Source organism: Haemaphysalis longicornis, unplaced genomic scaffold, assembly GCF_048455015.1.
Source record: "Haemaphysalis longicornis isolate Haplotype H1 unplaced genomic scaffold, Haemaphysalis longicornis Haplotype H1 scaffold_9, whole genome shotgun sequence".
In the NCBI taxonomy this organism is placed as follows: Eukaryota; Metazoa; Arthropoda; class Arachnida; order Ixodida; family Ixodidae; genus Haemaphysalis; species Haemaphysalis longicornis.
In genome coordinates this window covers 139,069,683-139,092,364 of record NW_027526460.1, presented here as the reverse complement: position 1 = coordinate 139,092,364, position 22,682 = coordinate 139,069,683, and positions in this window count along the sequence as shown.

The window sequence follows — 22,682 nt, the reverse complement described above, 5'->3', positions numbered from 1 at the left end:
AAAGGCCGCTTCAAGGCTGCGCTCAACGATACACTGTGGAGGCTTCGGATTGTAAAAAGGGGTGGCGCTTGAACCTTCACCATACGTGACTACCTAAATTTATTGAGGGCGCGAAATGAACATGCATTACGGCAGTCCTCTTTCGCTGCAAGTAGTGCCCAGTTCTCAGGCCGACCGGTGTCAGATCGAACCATGTTACGGTACGTCAAAGCAGGCTCGCTTGACGGACCAGGATTGGCCCAAGTGCCAGAGATTATGTTGCCGGACGGCTCAAAAAGTGCTAATAGCGACGACATCTGCGAGGTTTTCACGGCACATTGTCTCGCATCCTCATTTCAGAGAATACGTCGCGGGATGAATTCTTTGACGAACGGCTAGCGACTTTTTGTGGGGCGCTACCACAGGTACCCAATGACATGGCGAGCACGCTATGTGCACCGGTTTCGACAGAGGTGCTGTATGATTGCGTCACACGTCTAAACGGCGCGTCAGCTTGAGGTCCTGACGGCATCCCCGCAAGGTTTTACAAGACCTTTTTTTTCTGTTGGTGGCGCACTTCTCGCCATGGCGGACGGTTTTTTTTTTCTCTCTCTATGGTGAGTGGCCGGAATCCTTTTGCGAGGGTCGCGTTGTCCTGATAGCGAAGCCTGAAAGAACTCTTCGAACCCGGGTGCGCACAGACCAACCACGCTCCTATACACTGATTATGAAATTGTCGCGTCCATTTTAGCCCGTCGAATGAGCCACGTAATCGCGCACATCCTAAGTAATGCGCAGAAATTTCAGCGTGCCGGAGCGGTCAATTTTTTCTTCCTTAGCCTTGACCTGCTACCCATTAGACTTCGCGTCCAGAACCGGCTTTTCTAGTTGCTTCGTATCGGTTCATCAGGCGAAAGCTATCGATAGAGTGGAGCACCGGTACATGCTCAGTGTCTTAGGTCTGTACGGTTTACCGTCAGTATTTAGCTCGCTTTAGGCTAGCTCACTCGAACGTCACTGCTCGTCTGCTTGTTAATGGCCGCCTCAGTGAGCGATTCACAGTCACGCGCGGGATCAGGCAGGGTTGTGCCTGGTCCCCCTCGCTCTTTGCCCTATGCCTGGACACCCTTCTGCGTCGCGTGGCAGCGTGTCCTTCCATCCGCAACTTCCCGCTGCCCGGTCAACACTCTTAAAAAAGGTCGGGGCATTCACTAATGGAATACTAACAAGTTGCTTGTCCCAGTATACACTAGGTACTTAGTAACTGGAGGTAGTAAATGTAGCACTTGTCAGAATTACTAACCGAAGCAGGCAGTGAGCACCACTACCCCCCTAGTAAAGTCCCAGTGATAGCACTCTTCTGAGCTACATGCATTTACTAACTGGTCATGCACAACCCAGTCACAAGCACGACCTTAATCTAGTGCATACTACTTCCTACACTCAAGTAATTTACTAACCATGCAGTTGTTAGTGGCAGAGCCTGCGTAAAAAACCGCGGGGTAGTAAGGTTCGTAAGGAGTTAGTAAATACGGCCGTTACTACCTTTTTACGACCTTTTTTATTAAGAGTGAAGGCCAGATCAAGGTCTCTGCATATCCGGACGATGTTCCCTTTTTCACTGGGATGAAGACAGCTACCGAGCGTTTATACGGATTTTCTAGGAGTATGGTGAGCTGTCCGGACCCCGGTTGAACAAGGGCAAATGCAGAGCGCTATGCTTTGTGTTGCTTGACACTGACCTTGCTGAAAACGTAGAGTGGGCGAGGAAATTCCGGGTTCTAGGCGTAATTTTTCACACATCTGTAGAAGTTGCCCAGGAAACGTGGATGGGTTTACTGGACACTGCCGACAAACGCATCGGCATAGCTTCGACTTTTAGGTTGTCTCTCTGAGAGGAGCTTAATAAGTTGTCTGTTTCAGCGGCGCTCTTTTACATGGCGAGGGTGGCTCGACTACCTCGGAACATAACCCGTTGATTGGCCACAAAATTTGGGTCCTTTTTCTGGGCTGGCAAGGCCGAGTCAGTTGCGCGCGCTCCGCTACGCCTGCCCGGCTGCATGCTTGCCATGCCTGGACACGATGTAAAGTGTTCTAGCGTTGCGCGGTGTGTGGGAGCTTGTAGATGATGATGTGTACCCGGACTGGCTCTGCTTCGCTACTTCTTGGGTACTGCTCACTTTTTGCTTTATTATGAGCCCCTTCCCGGACCTACAGCCGTGCAACAACCGGCTTTCTATAGGTACGTTACTAAAACACTTCGCGGCTTTCAGTCGAGCAGCCCACATTTGGACATTAGAGCCTCATCTGCAACTGAGATATGCGGGAAATTGGCTATTAGGCAGTTGGATGACCGGCAAAAAGAGAAGTCCCGCTGGGCGCACTGGCAAACGTTAAAGTCAGCGGTGCTTCCTGCAGACGTTCGTGATTTCGGGTGGCTGCTTGGCTGGAGAGCCCTGCCAACGTGTTACCGTTTCGCAGCATTTGGTGTGGTTCGCTCTTCCCTGTGCCCGGAATGCGGACGCACTGAGACTCTAGTATCATGTGGCCGCGCATTCTGGGTTACTCTGACTCCCGGACTTTCCTGGGTTACTCAGCAGAATGTTTGAGCTCAGGCTGGGAGCCCTCGCGAAATCGAGAGGCCCGTTTGTCAGCGTTCTGCTGTGTTTGGGTGCCTTTGTTGTTTGGCGCCAGCGAGGTGTAGTCACCTTGCAGGCAGGACCGCAGCGTGCCATGTGCCCCCTGTAGTGGCGCGTTCGTAAAGTAGTCGTAGAGCGCCTGCAGCATGAGCTGGTGGCATTGGGGGAAGAATCTTTCATCCTGCGTTGGTCGACTCGCTTCGTCAAGGTCGCCAATAACACCGTGCAATGGTGTATAGTGCCCTATTATTAATGTGTAACACTTGCGTGTTGTCTAGGGAAGGGAGTTGTACGTTCAGAGGCCGAGGCGCAGTTTAGGCAGCCTGGCTGAGCATGCCTCTCTGTACGGAGATAGACAAAAGTACAGAGTAGTACTGATGTGTGTGAACTGTTGTGGTTGTTATGTTGACTCCCACGTGTGAACTCTGGTGTCTGGACCTTGTGCCGTGGACATTAATGCAAAGGTCCTTCGGTGCTGTGGACCTTGTTTTTTGTGAACTTGAGTGATGTTCATTTTGTGTCCTCTGTAGCACATTGCGTATATCCTGTACCCTGTCGACCCGCGTAGTAGCTAACTAGAGCGGATAATAGCTGTAACTAGTTTTACTAAATTCTCTTTTCGACAGACAGACAGACAGACCCACAGACAGACCAAAATTTCTGCGTTTAAGTATCCCAAAAAAGGCTATCGTCTTTAATAACGCTATGGCCTTAATGAGGCTGGCTATGAGATTCTGAAGCGTCGTGTTTACAAGCTTCCTCCGCGAGTTCAGGTCCTTGCCCTACGATCAACCGGCTGCACTTCCTCAGTGTCTACACTACATTTTACTCTACTGACGTCCCCGTTTATAACGTCCATGGTAGTGATTCTGTTAGGAAAAAACAAGTGACATCACTTTCAGTGACGATTGCAGAATGATGCAGTGTTAGGTAAGGTACGAGGCCCGTTACAGTCTTGTATCTTGGGACCGCCAGCTCACTATAGTTTTAGAAACAAATAAAATTGGTTTTCTTGGCTGAATGGTTGATTGATCTACTTCCATTTGTGACGCCTTAACCCCAGTTATAAAATTCATCCAGGCCCACCTTGCAAATCAGGCGCACTTTTGACGTCATTGCGGTGGCTCAAATAGCCTTTTTATGTGCACATCTTCAAGGGACCATGTTTGTTTGTTTGTTTGTTTGTTTGTTTGTTTGTTTGTTTGTTTGTTTGTTTGTTTGTTTGTTTGTTTGTTTGTTTGTTTGTTTGTTTGTTTGTTTCTTTGTTTAGGCAGAGTACAAGTACACCGTGCAAAGTAGAATAAATTCCAATCTTCTGCCGAGGCAAACGGGCCAAAAGGCGTTTGAGCCCGTTTTATCGAGCCCGATTGATCGAGCCCGATCGAGCCGCCTGACGAGGCCCCGTCCCTGATGTAGCACGGCGGCAGCAGCACTATCGAGGCACATTCAACAACCAGTGAACCAAATTATAGAGATGAAACAAACCACACGGCAACATAGGAAAACTATATCAACGCAATTGTTGGTTATATGAAACAATGACAGAGCACAAAAAATGTATAATGATAACACATATATAGTACGCGAAAAGTAGAGACCGTGACATGAGTATAAAAGGTTTAGCAAGAGGACGTTTTACCCGAACGATACCAAAGCAAACGGTTCTTTTTTGCACGCACGGCGGGTAGGCAACATAATTTTAACGATATACATAAAACAATACTCGAGGAAACCTCATGACGGCACAGAATGCGGCATATAAACCCACAACGCGCGACATTCATTTTTGTCCAGGAATGTCTTTTTTTTAATTTTTTTATAAGTAAATGTACCGAAAGAGAACTTTTTCACAATTGTCTTGGGGACATGGCGAAAGGCGAAACCATGCCTGACTGGGCCATGGCACCCTACAGCTGTAGCGGCTTCGAATGGTACGTTTGTTTACGATTTTTACACAAAACAACAACAAAAAAGATGTAAATAACTGCGGAACAGAAATAACTATTACATCAGGGGGATAAAAGGAGTTTTTTATATCGCATTGCATAAACAATGAAATTAGAATATTGAATTTTGTGTGAATGAACTGATGTTAACATAACCGAAGAAAACACTCATGTGAGGTATGTAAAATAGAACACCGCGAATAGGTTGTCAAACATTTCAAATCTAAATTAACTTTCAGATGGCATTTTTTCAAAGAATATTTGTTTTACAAGTATTTTGAAAGTTATTACTCGTACAGAACTATTTAAATGTTGCAATAAAATTGCGCTTTCATTTAGCAGATCAGGTATTTGAGTGCTAATCTCTGAGTACCATAATGTGTTCGGGAGCGCGGTTTTTAAATTGGATTTATTCGTAGTTCATAACAGGTGTTTTCGGGCAGTAGTTAGTTTAAAACAATGCTTTATCGGTCCTATGCTGGCGGAAAATATCTAGGATTAGTGTGTATTTGCATAAAGTTCGGATATCAAACACTTTGTAAGTTTCAAAGTACGGCGCTACGCTTTCAGTTCTCTGCAGGTTGGCAATAGCCCGCATTCGTCTCTTTTGTAAGTTTAAAAGGGTAGTCTGTGTTGTGGTTGCCCAAACTAAACAACAGTAACTTATACGTGAGTGGATCACGTTTAACGACTGCCGGTAGGTAATATCCTAACTTATTTAAGGTTCCAATTGCACGTCAGAGATCTGATTTAAGTGAGTTACGTGTGGTGTCCACGAGAGATTTTTTTGGAACAGGACTCCCAAAAACCGGGTTCAGGTTGATTCCTGAATTGGGGGACCGCTAAATTGTATGTTTAAAGTTAAAGGTGCGGATATCCATCTCGCTCTAAACAATACATATGGAGTTTTCTTTACACTTAATTCAAGTTTTTTTTTTACATTTAAAAAAAGTTCCTCCATTTTTGCAGCCGCCCCATTCCGTAGGGGCGATTTCCCGTGCAAGCCGGGTGACCTTCCCAAGTGTTGTAGTCCCACACAAGGGCCGAGCGCCAGGCCGGGGAGTTGCTGGTACCTATTTTACTGGTAGGTGCCCGGCGCCACCAAGGCACACGAATGCACATGGTGCCTTCCACAGCCACGATGGACGCTCAACTCGCAACCGCCTGTGGCAGGACATGCCGCCAGAGTCTATCACCCCCGGCAATGGCGCAACGCGGCATGATGGCCGGGGCCCCGCCAGATGGACAAGGGCCAGGGGCCCATCGCAAGGTTAAAGGCAGCTTTCCATACGAGAACTGACTACGCCATGAAGGTTAGAGGTCCGCGTACACAGAGATATGCAGCATGCATTATCATATAAATTGTTGGCCCAAAGATGCTTTTCGGTGTATATTTGAAGGTCTGTTTGTCTACATTCATCTCCTTAGCTACACACTGGGAACGACGTGTATACTGAAGTGTTTGGTTACATATGTGCAATCGAAAGGGTTTGGGGAGAGTGGATGATGAGCATGCCCATGGCCCAGCAAAGCAAGTTCCTTCAGATTTTTGTATATGGACGAAGGTGAAAACACAAAATGAATTCCACTCGAGTTGCCAGAAGACTGATGTCTTGAGGTCATCATCAAACGCCGAGCCTGCTCGACGAAACAAATAATTTATCATAAGTATAAATATACCAGTCAAATACTTAAATTACGAACTTGCACCTACTTTGTACAGGCATTGTATATCGCCTTTCCCACTCGGTACAGATGGTGAAAAACTGTTCGTACGAATTAAATTGGCCAAACATTGGTGTTATGACTTTTCAGGGTTCCCTGAACGGCTCCAAGCTGCACCCAGGTACGCCGGGTCATGTAGGGCACAAGGTTTAAAAAGATACCGTTTTGTACTTTCTATGAGGACGTACCAAGCGAGTCACACAGGAATAAACTTCCTTGGTGCGTTAAATAAAACCGAAAACTCTCGTTATGAATTCTACCCGCACCATAAAAAAGCATTGTTTGTATTGTTAGGCGGAAAATGTTGTATTAGACATATTTACAATTGTCACACTGTGGGGAACACCGTAGCACAGAACCCCGAGTGGGCGAGGGCACAGAGAGAGCGAGAGTTCCTCTTCTTCCTTCCCGTCACGCAACCCTCCACCACAGCCAGCCTCTATCTCTTTATCGCTGCTCCATGGCTGGGCCAATCTCTCTGTGTCTACGTGCTTTTCAGAAGATCCATAGGCGTCCCGTGATGGTATCCTATACGGCGTCATGTCGACTCACGTCGAACTGGATCAGGGAGAGAACCTTCGGGCTAACGCTACCCTGCGATGACCCTGTCGGCTCAACGCTTCTGTCCCGTTTGCACTTTGTCGGGTTCGGTGTGTCCCCGGGAGAAATACATTAAGTCTTGTCGGCGTCATTGAAGACAGTAACACATGCTTACCTGCGTCTAGCTGCACACATTGATACTCAGGCCACTTCCCGAGTATAAAATAAGCATCGATATTACATTTAGTACCATCCTTGACCAACGCACATACACAGTGCCCAGTTCACCCAGAAAAACTGCCTACATTTCGGCTTCAAGGTAACAAGCTGACGAGGCCATTGGAAACGTTTTGCGCCAAAAAAAACCGTAATGTTTTCTTTAGGTCTTCTTCTACGGCCGACGTCAAATACAAAGTTATGTTCTTCGCGTAGCGACTGCCTGCGAAGTTAAAAAGAAATTATGAAGAAGGAACATAAACTGAAGCACCGGATCCAATTATATCCTTACCCAAAGAATAAAATACAACTCAGTCACTCGCCCACCATTAAAAATAATTTTGCCAAATTTTATGATATTTGGTTTCGTGAATTTTACCATTCAGTCATGCAAAAAAAGCTCTGCCTGAGCCTTCCACAATGCCGGGTTTTATAGATCTCGAATTTTTATGTTTGCTGGTATTTCCAGCCGATTACCCAGAGTCCAGGTAGCAATGAATACCTGGCCAAGTACAGCAGTTTTGTGGTTGTGCACTTTGTATCAAAACCGCGTCGACATCCGGAGTCGAAATTCACGTGGCTCTTAGTCAACCCTGGGCCCACAACAGTCGTGTTCTGCCCATCCGGCTGCAGAGCACCACCCTTTAAAAGTAGTGAGAGGAAACCGTGCTTGCTATGAATTACTGTTTCAGAAGAATTGTAACGATCGTCGTGTCTGTCATCACGCTGTCGTGAACACGCGTGCTTCCAGAGCGATTGCGTTTATATACCTATTGTTGAATCACAGGCCTGCGCTTCACTGAATGTACTGTGGGCAATCACAGACGCCAGGCTCACTTTCGCTGAGGAACTGAAAACAAATGACGCCATTTCCGGCGATTCGAAGCGAGAACTTTACCATATGTGTAGCATCTAGGGAAACGCGCTCCCTTTAGGCGACGCGAACTTTGTTGCAGAAATTTGTGGTAGTGCCTACTGCACACTACATGCAACGCTGGTGGATTCTCTGAGCGAGCACATCAATTCATGTGGTCTGCTCGGTATAGTTGTCATCTACTCACACAAGACTGAATTCGGCTGCGAAGAAGTGCTTATTTTTCGTCTTTGTTCTGCTGCCACCATTTACACAGTCGCGCTGCGTGAAGAGAAATTGCGATTAACTCACGTCCCTACAACGCCTGCCGAAATCGCTTGGCTGGCTCGCTCCAATGGCGTCTTCCACATGGCGTAACGATTTAGAGTGTATTGCGATAGGGGAACCGCGGTGCAGAGAGAAGATAAATGATTTGGACAGCCTTTGTTTCAGTGGCGCCGAAGTGAGAATCGGGACCAGACTTGCCGACGCCGTGTTACACACTCGGCTTGTTCACAGCTCAGTGCTCTGAGCGTCTGCTTTGTCTGTGGATGTTGTAAGAAGCAGATTTTTCACCCCGTAAGTCTGCCTTTGTGCTTCGATGGGCTAGTAAGAGGACGGAAAAGAAAAACCTTATTTGGGCAAAGCAGACGACATGTTGCGAACGCGTGGGATTCATTCTTAAACGCAGTAACTATCAAAAAAAAAAAAAGGCTGCGACTAATCTCACGGCAGCCGTGAGAATTACCTAGGGGAAAATCTCACGGCAGTTTCCAGAAAAGCTGGCTGGCCTAAAATTTGCTGAATACTATTACGTCCCAACGTAACCTCACCTCACTGAACATAACGCCACCTAACCGAACGCGTCATAACCTACCAGCCGAACTGCAACAAACCTAATTTAACCCAGCCCAACGACACAGAACACAACCTATATTGAACGTAATTCAACCCATTCTAGAAGTCCTGTGGGTCGATCTATTGATATAGTAAACACCAGAGTAAAAAAAAGCATTACCCAAATCAGGATAAACAAAAAATTCCGAAGGCTACAGAAAAACATTGGAATGACGGACTCAAACCTGAGCCTTCATGTTGAAAACGAAGCACTATACCACAGCGCTACAGGGGCAGCTGCAAACACGGCTTTTAAGTGCAGAGCACTTTAGGAGCTCGCCTTGTCGTCCTAGCTCGTTTGCTGGAACCAAGCATATCGCCACGGCGTTGCGGTGTAGCCTGTCATGGTCCCTTCGCCCTGACGTAACCCAGAGGCTTCGAAAGCCGAGCGGCTATGCCAGGATATACGTAGCGTGAGCTAAGGTTCAGCTGGTTATTCTTAGTTTTCCTGGTTGTCTAGGATTAGCTGAATATCATGGTTTCTTCTGCTTATCATCCAATGAAAATCCAATCCAAATCTAATCCAAATCCAATCCAATCCAAACCAATCTAAGCCAAGCCAAGCCAAGCTAAGCTAAGCTAAGTCAAGCCAATCCCCACGCTTGCGCAGCGCGGCTCTCCAGGTGGTACGCGGAACTGGTCAACCTTGGCCAGTGTAGCCAATCACATCAAATCCAATCCAAGTAACGCTGTTGTTCGCGGCGTACCCCAGAGGCTTCGAAAGCCAAGCGGTTTATATAGTCATAAGCGTTCGAAACTCGTGAAACTCTGGCGCTTGTCATGCATCTCCCCTTTGTTTATCGCAAAGAAAACTATATGTACGTACATTTGAGGAAAAATATACGTAATTAACCGCCAGCGCCCGCGTTTCTTTAGTTAAGGGCGCCCGTTGGGTTGGTTTTTACTGTAGTAAACGCAATATGTGGCAGTGCAACGCCGGCACGTGCGGGGAGAAAAGCACAAAGAGACCAGGACTCCCGCTGGCGCAGTTTCAGGCAGGGGGCGCGCGAGCACTGCGAAGGCAGGAAACTTGAATTGCATGGGGTGGTAGCAGCAAGCGGATAACGGCCGTACACCCCATTATGACGATTCACTGCTCTGCACTTCCGACAGCTATCACACTGAGAGGAACGGCTTTAATTTTTTAGGGAATATTTATCCCATGGAATCTCCGGACAGCGCTCTTAGCGAACAACAAGCGACTGCCGTGAGAAATTTCTGACGGTAATTGTCACGGTTGCCGTGATAATAGACAGTACAAAAAAATACTGGAGAATGCAAACTTCTCCTTCCAGAATTGTTTTTCTTTCGAATTCGCAGCGCGAATACATCAACGCCCTAAAAAAAAACCATTTTTGAGCGTGCCTACCCGATATAAGCAGTAATAGGTACTCCATAAACTTCCAAACATAATGTTTACGGTTGACTCAGATCTTCCTTTCTTTATTCAAACGCGGTGAAACATTTGGTGTAACATCGAAGGGGGAAATTTCAAAAGGCACTCAACACTTTTCACTGCTCGGTGGGCACTAGTAACACTTCGCCTTTGCGGAAACACCATTTTACCGACGTATCTACTCGAATGAATCGTGTCGAAGAACAACACCATGGGCACACCGGAAGTCTGATTATTACGTCCCCTCCATGGGAATATCTCATCGCGCAAATTGTGCGCTTATTACTGATACCCTTATGCAATAAAGACAGTACAATGATTTCCTTATGTGCCATTACCCAGCCATGTTGCATTACGTTAAATTGGCATCTGCTCCAAAGCCGATCCATTAAAATTATCGAAGTTATTCTTTTCTCGCCACTTGAGACCCGTTTATATTATCAACAACGTATTTTATTTCAACAAGAAATCAAGAACGTTTCATTTACCGGAAAAAATCTCTTTTTTCAACGGCGCTGGCATCCGTAGGCAGGCTCTAGGTGTGCTTGCAACTTCTTTTGGGTAACGTGGCCGTATCACCCTGGCCGTGCCGGGCTTGTGGTGCTTAAATAGTCGGATTTGAGTACATTGCGACGCCAGAACTTTTTCGCTGGCTGTGTAGCCACGAAGCACGCTGTATTGTAAACTTACTTTAATATATCAAATCTTGCCATCCTTTCAGGTAGTTCTTGTTCCTTTTCTGCTTTCGATTACTAATTACTACGTTAGAACGAACCAGCGGATGGCTTGCTGCGGGCAAATCCCCTACTAAGGCGTTACAAACGCCTATTGAGGCGCTGAGACAAATATACCCCCAACAACATTCACAAAAGAAGGTCTGCGTTCATCCATAAAGGTTACATGTAGAGAGAGCAGCAACTAAGCTTTCAAAGAGGTCTGTACACTTCAACTTGCGACAAAATTGTAAATCTGAACCCCACGTAAATTTTTCTTTCTGTTTCACTGCGACAAGTTTATCTGCACACCTATTAAATATAGCACCTGATACAATTGGCCATACTAAGGGGAGTATTTCTGGGTACTAACGAAGAAGTGTTTTCTTATTCGTGTTTATTACTGGAAAGGTTAGTTAATAAATTATTCGGGAAAATGAAAATGTTAACTTCAAAAACAATATCCTAATGCTACAGTTAGGTGTATATAGTGCTAAACGTTTATCCGTTCCTTTACTGAGGCTCTGCGTATAAACAGTTTTTTTTTTCACAAATATCAATTTGTGTGAAATTATGTAAGAAAATGATGACGGAGCCGTAATTTTTAAAAGATTTGCAATAGCGCATTTAGTTTTGAGTTGGTGAAAGCGTGTTGGAAAGGTAAGTTTTGTTATTTAGAGTGGGTGTGAAATTAGTAATTTATATTCTGAAGCGCTAACCAAAAATATACAGTTGAACTCATGTTTCATGTCCCCAGGTTTTACAACAAACCCCGGTTTTACGACGAAGTAGTCTGGCACTGGCGAAGGAAGGAAGAAAGCAACAAAGGCAAAGAAAAGGCAGGATTGTCAATCCGGCTAGGGCCTAGTTTGCTATCCTACACGCGGGAAAGGGGAAAAATTGGGAAAAAAGAAGAAAAAACAAAAAGAAGAGGAAGGTAAGAACAGTGCGTAAAGAGCTTTACCAAAGAGCGTGAACAGCGTTACCCAGCGTTACCACACTATATACGATGGATTTCAGGTACGTCATAGAGCTTAGTCTTTTGGGCTGCAGTCTTCTGTACGTGTTCGTTGTTTTGAGGAAGCACAGGGGCACTTTTGTCGCCTTGTGCGTAAATGACAGAGAAGGCCAGTGCCCCCGGATTTTCTCCTCAGAGAACGGCCGCCAAGAATCCAGCTTCCGTAAAGTTTAGGAGAGTTGCCTTCTTGCCGATGAAAAACGTGGACACTCGCATAAAACATGGCGTATGGCCTCTAGTGTATCACAGGCTTCGCATGCCTCACTTTCACCATTTCCGTCAAATAGGAGTAAGCATTTGTGAAGGCAACTCCCAGCCCGAGACGACAAAGAATAGTTGCCTCAAGCCGTGGGAGGCCTAATAGAAGGGGACGCTGAAGATACGTATCCAGGGTAATAATTAGTCCACTTAGAAATAATGCATTAAAAATCCAACACAATCCACTTTAACCCAATCCAATCCAAATCCAAACCAATCCTAGCCAAGCCAAGCCAATCCAATCGAATCCAATCCGATGCCCCTCGCGTGAGAGTGTTATAGCGCCGAAATCGCGCCACCACACGAACGCGGGATGTTGACGTCACGATCACGCCACAGATGTTAGCGATCCCAGCGGGCGCGAACGACAAATTGGGCCCATCTCCCCGCGAGGGGGACTCGAGTAAATGCGTCGCATAGGGGGTGGGTGTATTGCGTTAACGTTAACGTTTAGTGTTTGGGGAGTTGGTGGTAGTGAATGCGTTGTATCAGCAGCTTCTTGACGTAGTTTGAATGAGTCGAAGAAATTTCGTCAGAGAGCGCTCGTCAGCAGTAATTTGAATGAGTCAACGATATAAGGCGCTTATATAGCGTCCGATTCTGTGTCGGCTTTGTGGCGCAGTGGTTACAGTGCTAGGTACATAGCCTTCCGCCCGCAGGGTCGAGGGATCGAAACCTGGCGTCGGATAGTATTTTCTCTTTATATAGTAGGGACAACGAAGATGCGGACTACGGACACCAACGCGGGTGACATCGTGAGTTACTAAAATGCTCTGCATTTAAAAACTTCGATTGCACGACGCGATTTCATGCCTGACCCGCGCTATCCGACGACCCACGCGAAGCGCGCGACCGACTGGCGGGCGAAATTTAAGTGCTGCGGGCCTGTTCCGGATACCTTGAGCCCGCTCAATCGGTCGTCTCCGGCATTGCTTTCTTTTCCGCCTCATTTTTTTGTTTCTCTCCCCTCCTGCAACCCCCACTCCTCTTGACAATCGCTTTCCCCGTTTCCTCGCTAGCGTCTCCTCTTGTTGCGCAGCGGTCACGAGGGCAATGTGCAGGTATGGTGTCGGAACGCAACAAACTTCCGGAAACAAAAACAACAAAATGGCAGAATCTCGACTCCGTGGATGATGGCGAGGGTGCGGACTACGGGAACTCGAAATGACGTCAAATTTGCGCCCCGAGTGACATCCGATTTGCGCCCCGACCGTCAATCGATCTGAGCTGTGAGTTGCACCTTGATTATTCCCTAAATGAAACTGCGAATCACGGCTCAAATCGAATTTCGCTTGATTTTTGCTTCATGGTGGTGTGCGCGCGGATGGACGCGGACCGACATTGAGAAGTCCTAAGGTACTCCGCACCGTTACAGGCGAGAGAGGAAGCCGTTTGACTCTCGGGTACTAACTCATGGTCGTAGCCCAGTGGGTGAGACGACTGACACTAACTCTGCCTGGTCTACCAGACACAGGCTCGAATCGTGCCGGTGCATGTGTGATTTTTTGCTATTGCAAATGCTATACACACGGACGCGGACGGACATTGTGCGGTCCTCAGTTACTCCGCACCAAAAAAGAAAAACACTATATTTTTGGAGGGAACGAAAACATAACCGAAACGTTATTTATTATATTGTTCAGGAATAGACCGAAAAAATCGTTTCGGTTTTCGGTTCGAGCGGAATATTCAAGTATACTACACCTTTCATTTCAAGTTGCACGCAGTGAGGTTGGAGGTTGCCATATTGCCTTTACGGTTGCCATATAAAATCGCCTTTTGTTGCGCTGTTGCCATATTGCCTTCGGTAGACTTACTGCCGCTTCCTTCCTCTCTCCTTCTGCTACCCTGTTCAAAAACTTTCTAAAAGTTTATACGTCTGTCTCGATGGTCAGTGCTTAGCTCTCCGCTTTATTGTTGCCCGCAGTTGGCCGTGAAGCACATATCGCCACCCTGTTTATGTATTATTCGATTTATTTCAATAATTACCGATTTTTAATCATTCACTTTAGCGACAGCCAGAGACGACAGCTGGAGGAAGTAACAGAATATAACTACCTCGGACAGATGGTTAGTGCTGACTACAACCATGGGAAGGAAGCCGGCTCTGAACAGGTATGGACTGGGGAGCACTCGGCAAGCATTCACAAATAAAGAAAAGTAGGCTACCTCTGTCACTGAAAAGAAAAATCTTAAACCAGTGCATACTGCCGGTGATGACATACGGAGCTGAAACTTGGCTCCTTACTAAACAACTAGAAAGCAAACTTAGGACGGCTGAACGGTCCATGGAACGAATAATGTTAGGAATAACACTAAGGGACAAGAAACGAGCTACCTGGATCAGAGAACAAACTAGAGTTGACGATATGATAAGTCAAATAAAGAAAAATAAATGGACTTGGGCTGGTCATGTAGTGAGACAAACCGACAACCAGTGGACAATTAGGGTAACAGATTGATTGTAGGGTTTAACGCACCGACGCAACACAGGGGATGAAGCGCGCCGTAGTGGAGGGCTTCGGATTAATTCTGACCACCTGGGGATCTTGAACGTGCGCCGAAATCTCGCACACACGGGCGTTTTTGCTTTTAGCCTCCATCAGAAAAGCGGCCGCCGCAGCCGGGAATCGAACCCACGTCGTCGTGCTCAGCAGCACAACGCCTTAGCCACTGAGCCACCGCGGTGGGGGTAGGGTAACATAGTGGATACCAAGAGATCAGTCTAGAACAAGGGGAAGGCCAATAACACGATGGAAGGATGAAATACAAAATTTTGGGGTAAACTGTGGACTCGAGTAGAGCAGGAAAGGAGCGGTTGGAGGTCAGTGGGAGCGGCCTTCTTCCTGCAGTGGACCTGAGCAGGCTGATGATTATGATGATGACGACTATGAATTATTCACTCTTATATTAATCAATTGATTTATTTATTGACACACCTATGTTCTCCCAGTAGTTGATGTAAGATAAAAAAAATCAAATGCCATCTTTGGCATGATTACTGAGCATACAGACTACAGCGGCACACTCAATGAAAGCATCAAGTCAGGGCTGTGCTTGTATGCAAGGGCGGCCAGATCGCAGCAAAAACTCTACCATGAACCACGAACCGTTATGTACCGTTACGAACCGTTATTTTTTTCGGTCCGGGGATGAACCCGAACGGAACGTTTATTTATGGAACGAAACAAAAACAGGAACGAAAAACACTTCTTTACGACACACTGGGTGCACGTGTTCATTCCTCCCACTCAGGAGTAAATTGGGAACGAGATTGCGCGGGGTGGAGTAGGCTTCCACACGTGTTTGCCGTGACCTTGTGTGCCATGACTCCCACTGGCTGGTGGGAATCGCGGCAGTGGACTGCGGTACAAGGTTTGTTTTAATACATCAGGATTGGCACCTACACTGCGTTATTCTTTTCGCATGTACTTTTAATAAAAGGACTGTTTATGCTTGAGCTTGGTCCGTTGGCATTCGCAAAAAAAAATACAGACAAAAAACTCCTCCAGCACTAGGCGCCCGCCACGACCTTCGCCCAACCGCGTAGGTGGAGCCAAGCCTCGCCAAGCTATGACATCATCGCGCACGCGAGCGCCCCTCGACCTTCGGAAACACTCCGCCCACCATATATAAGTCGTGGCGTGACTTCTGGCGTCCTGTACTCCTCGCCAGTTCACGTTTGTTCGTGCCTGAAGTGGGGAGCACAGAACAGCTCGCGATACAGACGCCGAGTTCGCGAAGTCAGCTGACGCCGGCACTAGCCTGCGCTAAGGTGGTCCACCTTGGGGGAGATATGAAAGCCGGCTGACAAAACGAGCCGGGCCTGCCAGTCAAGGAGACCTTTGAGCGGCAAGTTGGGAATTCTACGTGAGGTGCAAGCGCCGGGTCTCCGACGAAGGGGGAGGCGAGTAGGCGCCAGCTCTGCTGTTTCTGAAGCCTCGCACGACTAGTGGAAGCTGCGCCATTTTTTAGTGATTTGGGTTTCTGTGCAATGCAAAGCATTAGTTTGTAGGTTGCATTGAAGTTTCTTCAGAATCCGTCAACGGAAACTATTTGTAGGCGTAATTTCTGTTTTTCGTATCGTACGACGCCCGAATTTTACGACGCTTTTTCACGTTCGCGAGAAAGTCGTATAATCGGCATAGTACTCCAGCTGTAATAAACAAAGTTATATAACAGCGCAAGAAGCGAGACTACAGAACGGGCACACAGACAGGGAACTGTGTGCATGTTCTTTCTGTAGTCTTATTTGCCGTTCTGTTTTATAACTCTTATGTACCAACTGACCCGCCTTCAATCCGTGTACTTTACATTTTCATAGTAATTTCCTACTTTAGACGAAGCGATTACTTTTCTGTTGTGTCTTTTCTGCGAACGCTGACTCCACAATTCCTTTATTTGCTGCCCGTAGAAAATAATAGAAAAAGTTGAACAGCATCGGACGTTCGAGTGACACATTTTGAGCCACCGCCTGGCTTCCGTATACAGTTTGACACGAGAAGGCGAGGCGAAAAGCGACGCAGTGGAGGACTGGAGGGCGTTGCACTAAATAGCGCCTGTGTCCAACACTTGCGAACGGGGACAAAGAGTGGGGATGAAGGGAGACAGAGGAGTCTGTGTTGGCAATGCCTGTCCGCGCGCCCTAACGACGTTACAACATCCCCTGGGTTTCGGGGGATGTCGAGTCACTCGACCTCGAAACCGGTGGGTACGCGCCACTCACGCTAACACCGTCCTGGCTTAGTAGGTCGCTTTCGAAGCGCCGCGGCGGGAACGAGCGTGTTTTACCGGTGCTTGAGGCGGAGGGCTCTTAATAAGGCTAGAGCGGAAAAAATTTAAAAAGAACGTCACAGTCTCTGGTTTACGGTGCTTTCATCTGGACGGGAGAAGTGGTGGCGAAGAGAGAGGGTCACGAGAGATCAAGAACGTTGTTATGGCCGAAGCTTTGGACGCTACTTTTAGGTTTTAAAGAACAGCGCTTAGCCTGGCATCAAACTTATATCTGGTCCCTGTAATAAAAGAAATGCACCCGTGCGCTTCGTGCAGATGGTTGGCGAGCGAAGCTCTAACGTGCCGCCGGTGTTTACACGTGTGTTGCTCCTGAAATGGTTAATTAAATTTTTCATTACAAATTCCGTGGCTGTTGTATTTGTCGTTGTGGTTGTTATTGTAGTTATGGTGTGATTCTAAAGCTTTTCGGGCTAGTCCTCCATGCTATAAAGAAAAAAATGCGTAGCTGTTGTATTTTCTTACGTTTCGGTTCCTGCCCATCGCTGATCCTAAGCTGCCCGGTCCTCGAAAGTACGTACGACGCGGATGCTTCTCCTCGATCGGTGCTTCAAACAGTAGCTTGCTGCGCGCCCGCTCTTCTACGAGCGAGATAAACCCAGCCACACTCTCTCCCCCTACCTCTAGCTCCTCCCCAATGCGGTTTTTTTCACGCATTCTTTCTGCTGGTCATATAAGGCTTAGTTCTGTAAAAAAAATATTTGTAGCAGCATATCCAGCGAAGGTGTTTCTGGTAATGAACAGTCTACATAACTGCAGTGCGGGAACTGCAGTTTAATACGTTTTCTACGTGGTTATAACCAATAATGTTGTCTAACACAGCCAGCAATACAGCCAACTTTTTCTTCCCTCCGTGCTTCAGTGACATTGGCAGAATCGCCAAGCCGCAGGGAAGAAACAGAAACGAGTCATTCCAACCGCGCTTTAGGCGACGTTATTCGGATTCCACAAAATTCTGCCTAGAACAACCGTGGTCTGCACAGTCACCACTTAACCCGTTGCATCCACAACTACTTAGGAAACTCGGATGTCGGCGTGCGCGGATCGAGGTGCAACCTGAGTGCGGGTTGACTTCCGATGTGAGCAACGTGCCTGCGTTTGCACGTATGTATGTATGCATGTATGTATGTATGTATGTATGTATGTATGTATGTATGTATGTATGTATGTATGTATGTATGTATGTATGTATGTATGTATGTATGTATGTATGTATGTATGTATGTATGTATGTATGTATGTATGTATGTATGTATGTATGTATGTATGTATGTATGTATGTATGTCGCTTTGGCACACCTCGAGGATGACGCTGTCATCCTCGCGGTGTGCCAAAGTGGAACGCCTAGCTTCCGCGGGCGTCCGCGGACGACGCTGCATGTACCGGCGGCCGCGCGCTCGTGGTGTCGCGTTTCAATCCGTGAGCACTGTACATATGTATGCATGTATGCATGTATGTATGTACGTATGTATATATGTATATATGTATGTATGAACGGGCGATCCCCTAGGCCAGGGGGGACCGGTTCATTTGAACCCTTTTAACCGTGGATAATCCGCCGAAGGTTGTGGGTTTGGAATATTTGTGGGTGGCTTGGGGTAGCGTTAGGTTCGGTTTTGGGTTTTAATTTTTCATTTACTTTCTACTTACTGTTGAGAAGTTTCGCCCACTCCTGTTCTCTTTGGACGAAGGAATGGTTAGTTTTTTTTTTTTTTTCAAATTGGTATGATCAAAAGCTTCCAAGTGTAACCTACCCGCGACTCCTGCTCAAAACACCTTGCTTTTCAATAAGAATTTCGGATGCGCAACGACAACGAAAGACGTTTAAGCCTGTTCCTCCGACATATGCGATGAAATAATCTCAATGGACGGTTACGGAACACCTTCTGGAAACCTGGGCATAGTTTGCACCTTCAGGAAGCCTTGCCTCCCGTGCTAAACGCTACGTCCACAGCTGCCGTGATGGCGTTTTCAAAAGAACGAACGGAACTCCCTATACGCGTTCGCTACGTCATGAACTGAAAACAAATGGATCTGCGTAGCCAGAGACTGCCTGACGCGCTCCGCACAAAAAATCTCCTTTTCCCAAGAAGCCGCCAAATTCTGTATCCACCAATTTGTGATGCGACATGGAGTTCTGAAGTTTCCGCAGAGCAGGCTTGACTGATGTGCTTATTTTCATGGTTCTTACGCTGAAGAATAACTGATGACCGAAGGACGGAGGACTGAACACCTACCTTAACAAAACCATAGCGCACATACTTACGTATGTGAATGCGCCGCATTCACATAGGAAGTTGCACGAAGCATCGCATAGAATAACAGTTATTTAAGAAACGCTGCACATGATTCTATTCCATCCTGCCTACGGAGCGCTTTCCATTGGGCGAACAGGCGCACTTCTAACTGCACCCAAAGTGTTCTCGCGAGTTCGGGCGTCTTCCAGTGGTTGGGCAGGAGCAGGGGCGTTGTGTTTCATTGGTCGATGAGGAGCACTTTTTTGGCGCCGAGAGCAGCCGAGAGCAGTTCTCGGTGCTCCGTCGCCAGCGGCGGAGTAACAGGGAACGCCGCGGAAGTCACATGACCTCTTTTGCGTCACTTCTGGTTTTATCCCCGGCTGGCGGAGGAAAAATGGCGGAATCCAGCAGCCGCGGGACACCATAGCCGCGGTAGTCGCTCAGTGCGTACGGCAGCAGCTAAGCGCGGCCGTCTGGACAAGGAATTGCTGCTACTTTTAGATGATGAAAGCACCACGGATTCAAGCGCAAGCTCTTCATCGGACAGCAGCAGCAGCAACGACGAAGACGATTTGATATTGCATGAGTTTATGTTCGAGGACCTGTTCACTCCGCCGGAGCAGCGACCGAACGTAGAGTCGTATCTGGAAAAGACGGTGGACGCTGTTATCGTTCGCAGCTAATTTTTGGGAGACATGATGGTGACCCCTTTATCATGAACATGAACATCCGCTCGGCTTCTTCATTCGTCGCCATGCGGAAGGCAGACACAAAACCACAGGCACATATATGGCAAAACTGGCGAGGAATAACTGCGTGCGGACATCACGAGCGCGCGAAATGCTCCGGGAAGCGAGCGCGGGAAACGTTTGTTCACATGACTCTTGACATCTCGCCCTCCCCCTCTTTTCACTGCTCCCGGAGCAGCGCGAATGTTTCATTCGCGGAACGAAAGCACACGTCCCCGTTACTCCCGTGTGCTGCTCTGGCTGCTCGCTCCACTTGCTCCTGTTCGCCCAATGGAATTCACCATTACGGTGATGCTCCACACAATTTTCTCACAGACAGATAAACCTTCTTCGAGGCGTCGGTATGCGATACTCGGTGCTTGCGCCGCTAAATACTGGCAAAGAGCATGTCAGATATATTGTAGCTTAACCTCAGCCTTACAGTGCTGTTTAACGCGCAGGGGCTTGTTATGCTGTTTTCACGCTAAAACTAATGGTCGATAGCGTGACGACGGCGACGGGCAGGCGCCGGAGGTCAGCTTGGCGTTAACAAGTCATCTCAGGGATGTGAGGCCGGAGTTAGTTGGTCACCAGTGATACTTTCAGATAATGTGAAACTCGTACCACATAACACGGAAAGGCGGGCTAGTTGGTTACAATTCGTAGCTGAAAATTTTGCGAACACGTAAACAGGGACGAAAAGAACAAGAGAAAAAGCCGCGCAGTTTCTTGATCAAAGACAAGCTCAAGCTGGTGTTCGTGTAACCTGTTCATTTTCGACCGCGTTTAAAGGCCAACTGCAGTCCAATTTTTATTTGTCCAAATTTGATCCAAATAAGTAGTCCAAGCTCTTAAAATCACCTTGGCGAAATCCTAAGCTTCGTAAGCATACAGCACACTAGGTATCGTCGTTCAAAGTAGCTCTGTGCAGCCGACGTTTTCACCTGGTGGAGAGTCGCCGAAACAAGTTCCGAGCGGCCTGCGATGGAGGTTGGGGAACCTGTCCCGTGGAGCTCGCGCTTCTGCGGTGACTTTCACGGCGCTCCGCCGAGCGCATGGACGCGTTCGCCCGGAGTTTCTCTGCAACTTCTAAACTAACCGCATAGGTAGCAATATCTGTCTTTTTTTCAGCGCAATAAAAGAGATTAGAAGCCTACAAACTATTCACGCCCTTGCGAACTTTCTGGAGCTAGCAAAACTCTTTTTACTTGAAAACAATATTTCTACTGAAAATAGCGCTAGGTGCACACTTGCCTTAAATTTGTCATTCCTATTGAATCTATCGCAGAAAAAAGCATCCTTTACAAAATTCTTGACCACTTGCACTTCCGCGTCGAATATTTGCCATATTTGGGCTGGCCCAACGCCACCTCCATCCTTTACAACTTTTTAAAGTATTGACGACCTAACTGGGTTTGTTGCAAATGTGGGTATAAACATTCGTACGACTTTTGCCTCACTCGGTAAAGTGAGCCAAAATCAGCTTTACTCGCGGTAATAAATGCATCCGCACAAATATCGGCCGTCGTCTTCGCGAAGTGCAAAAGCTAACAAAACTGCTCCTCTCATAAACAATAAACTTCATTTTTTTCATTTCCCAAATGAAGTATTTACATTTGTAGAGTGCCAGATTTAGTTTACTTGAAAGTAAAATGTTTTCAACAGCAGATGTCTGTGGTGAAAGTATAGAAAACAGCGGTAGATACCTAGGTATTTCTTTTCCTGTTTTAGAGCATAGTTCAGCTGTGGAAGCTGGCTTATAATTCTAGATCCCTTTTATAATTCGATTATCGATCTGAAGCAAAGCGATAAATACTGTGATGATATTTACGATGCTGCTTGCACGTAATGTGTACTAAAAATAGCAATTGACCTCCACTCGCGTGCGGTTTATTCGTTTTAACAAAACAGCGCGAAGCACGGGACAAAGGGAAGATGAAGACAAAACATCCCGTGCTTCGCGCTGTTTTGTTAAAGTTATGTACCAACTTGCCCAACTACAAACCCTGCTGCGGTTTATTCGCTTCGAAGAGTGCGATGTGACAGCCGAGGCGCCGACTAACCAAAGCTGCTTTTCGATATCGTACGTGCAGCTAACTTTGCAAATCAGGGCCCGCTTTTTTACCCGCAGTGACTTGCTGCAACGGCAGTTATTCTGGTGGAAAAGTAATTGTCGTACGGTCTACTTCATTTCGATTGATAGCAACGCGATGTCGGAATTGCGCCTAACTCCATCATCCTGGGCAAACGTTAGTGGGAGTTCTTCTGCGGAAATAACAGTGCGAAACGCAACGCCACCTCGCGCATTTGAAGGCGGCTCTCAGCGGCTGCCGGTTCTGCTGCGGCCGCTTCCGTTCCATCACGTACGTCACGTCCGGCCACCGGTAAATGGCCGCCTTTTCTATGCGATTTCGGCTCCGAAGACGCCAAGGCTGTGAGCCGTTTGCGTGGCTCTCGTTCATGTCTCAAACGTCGTATTTTGCATTTCGCGCTCTTTTTATGTGTACTATTGGGTGACTATATTTTTACGTTGACGAAAATTTGAGTGCAGTTGGCCTTTAGGTGTGCGCAAAAGTTTCAGCTACATCTTGCCTTTTTAAAGCGCAGCTTTTTGTGTCTCACTGATGTAGTTCGATGTCTCTGCATCGAACGTCCTGCACCATCGGTTCACAAAACGGTGATGATGATGATATGCGAGGGCACATGAAGCGCGTCGGGAAAAAAACGACTCCCGTGGTCGAAATC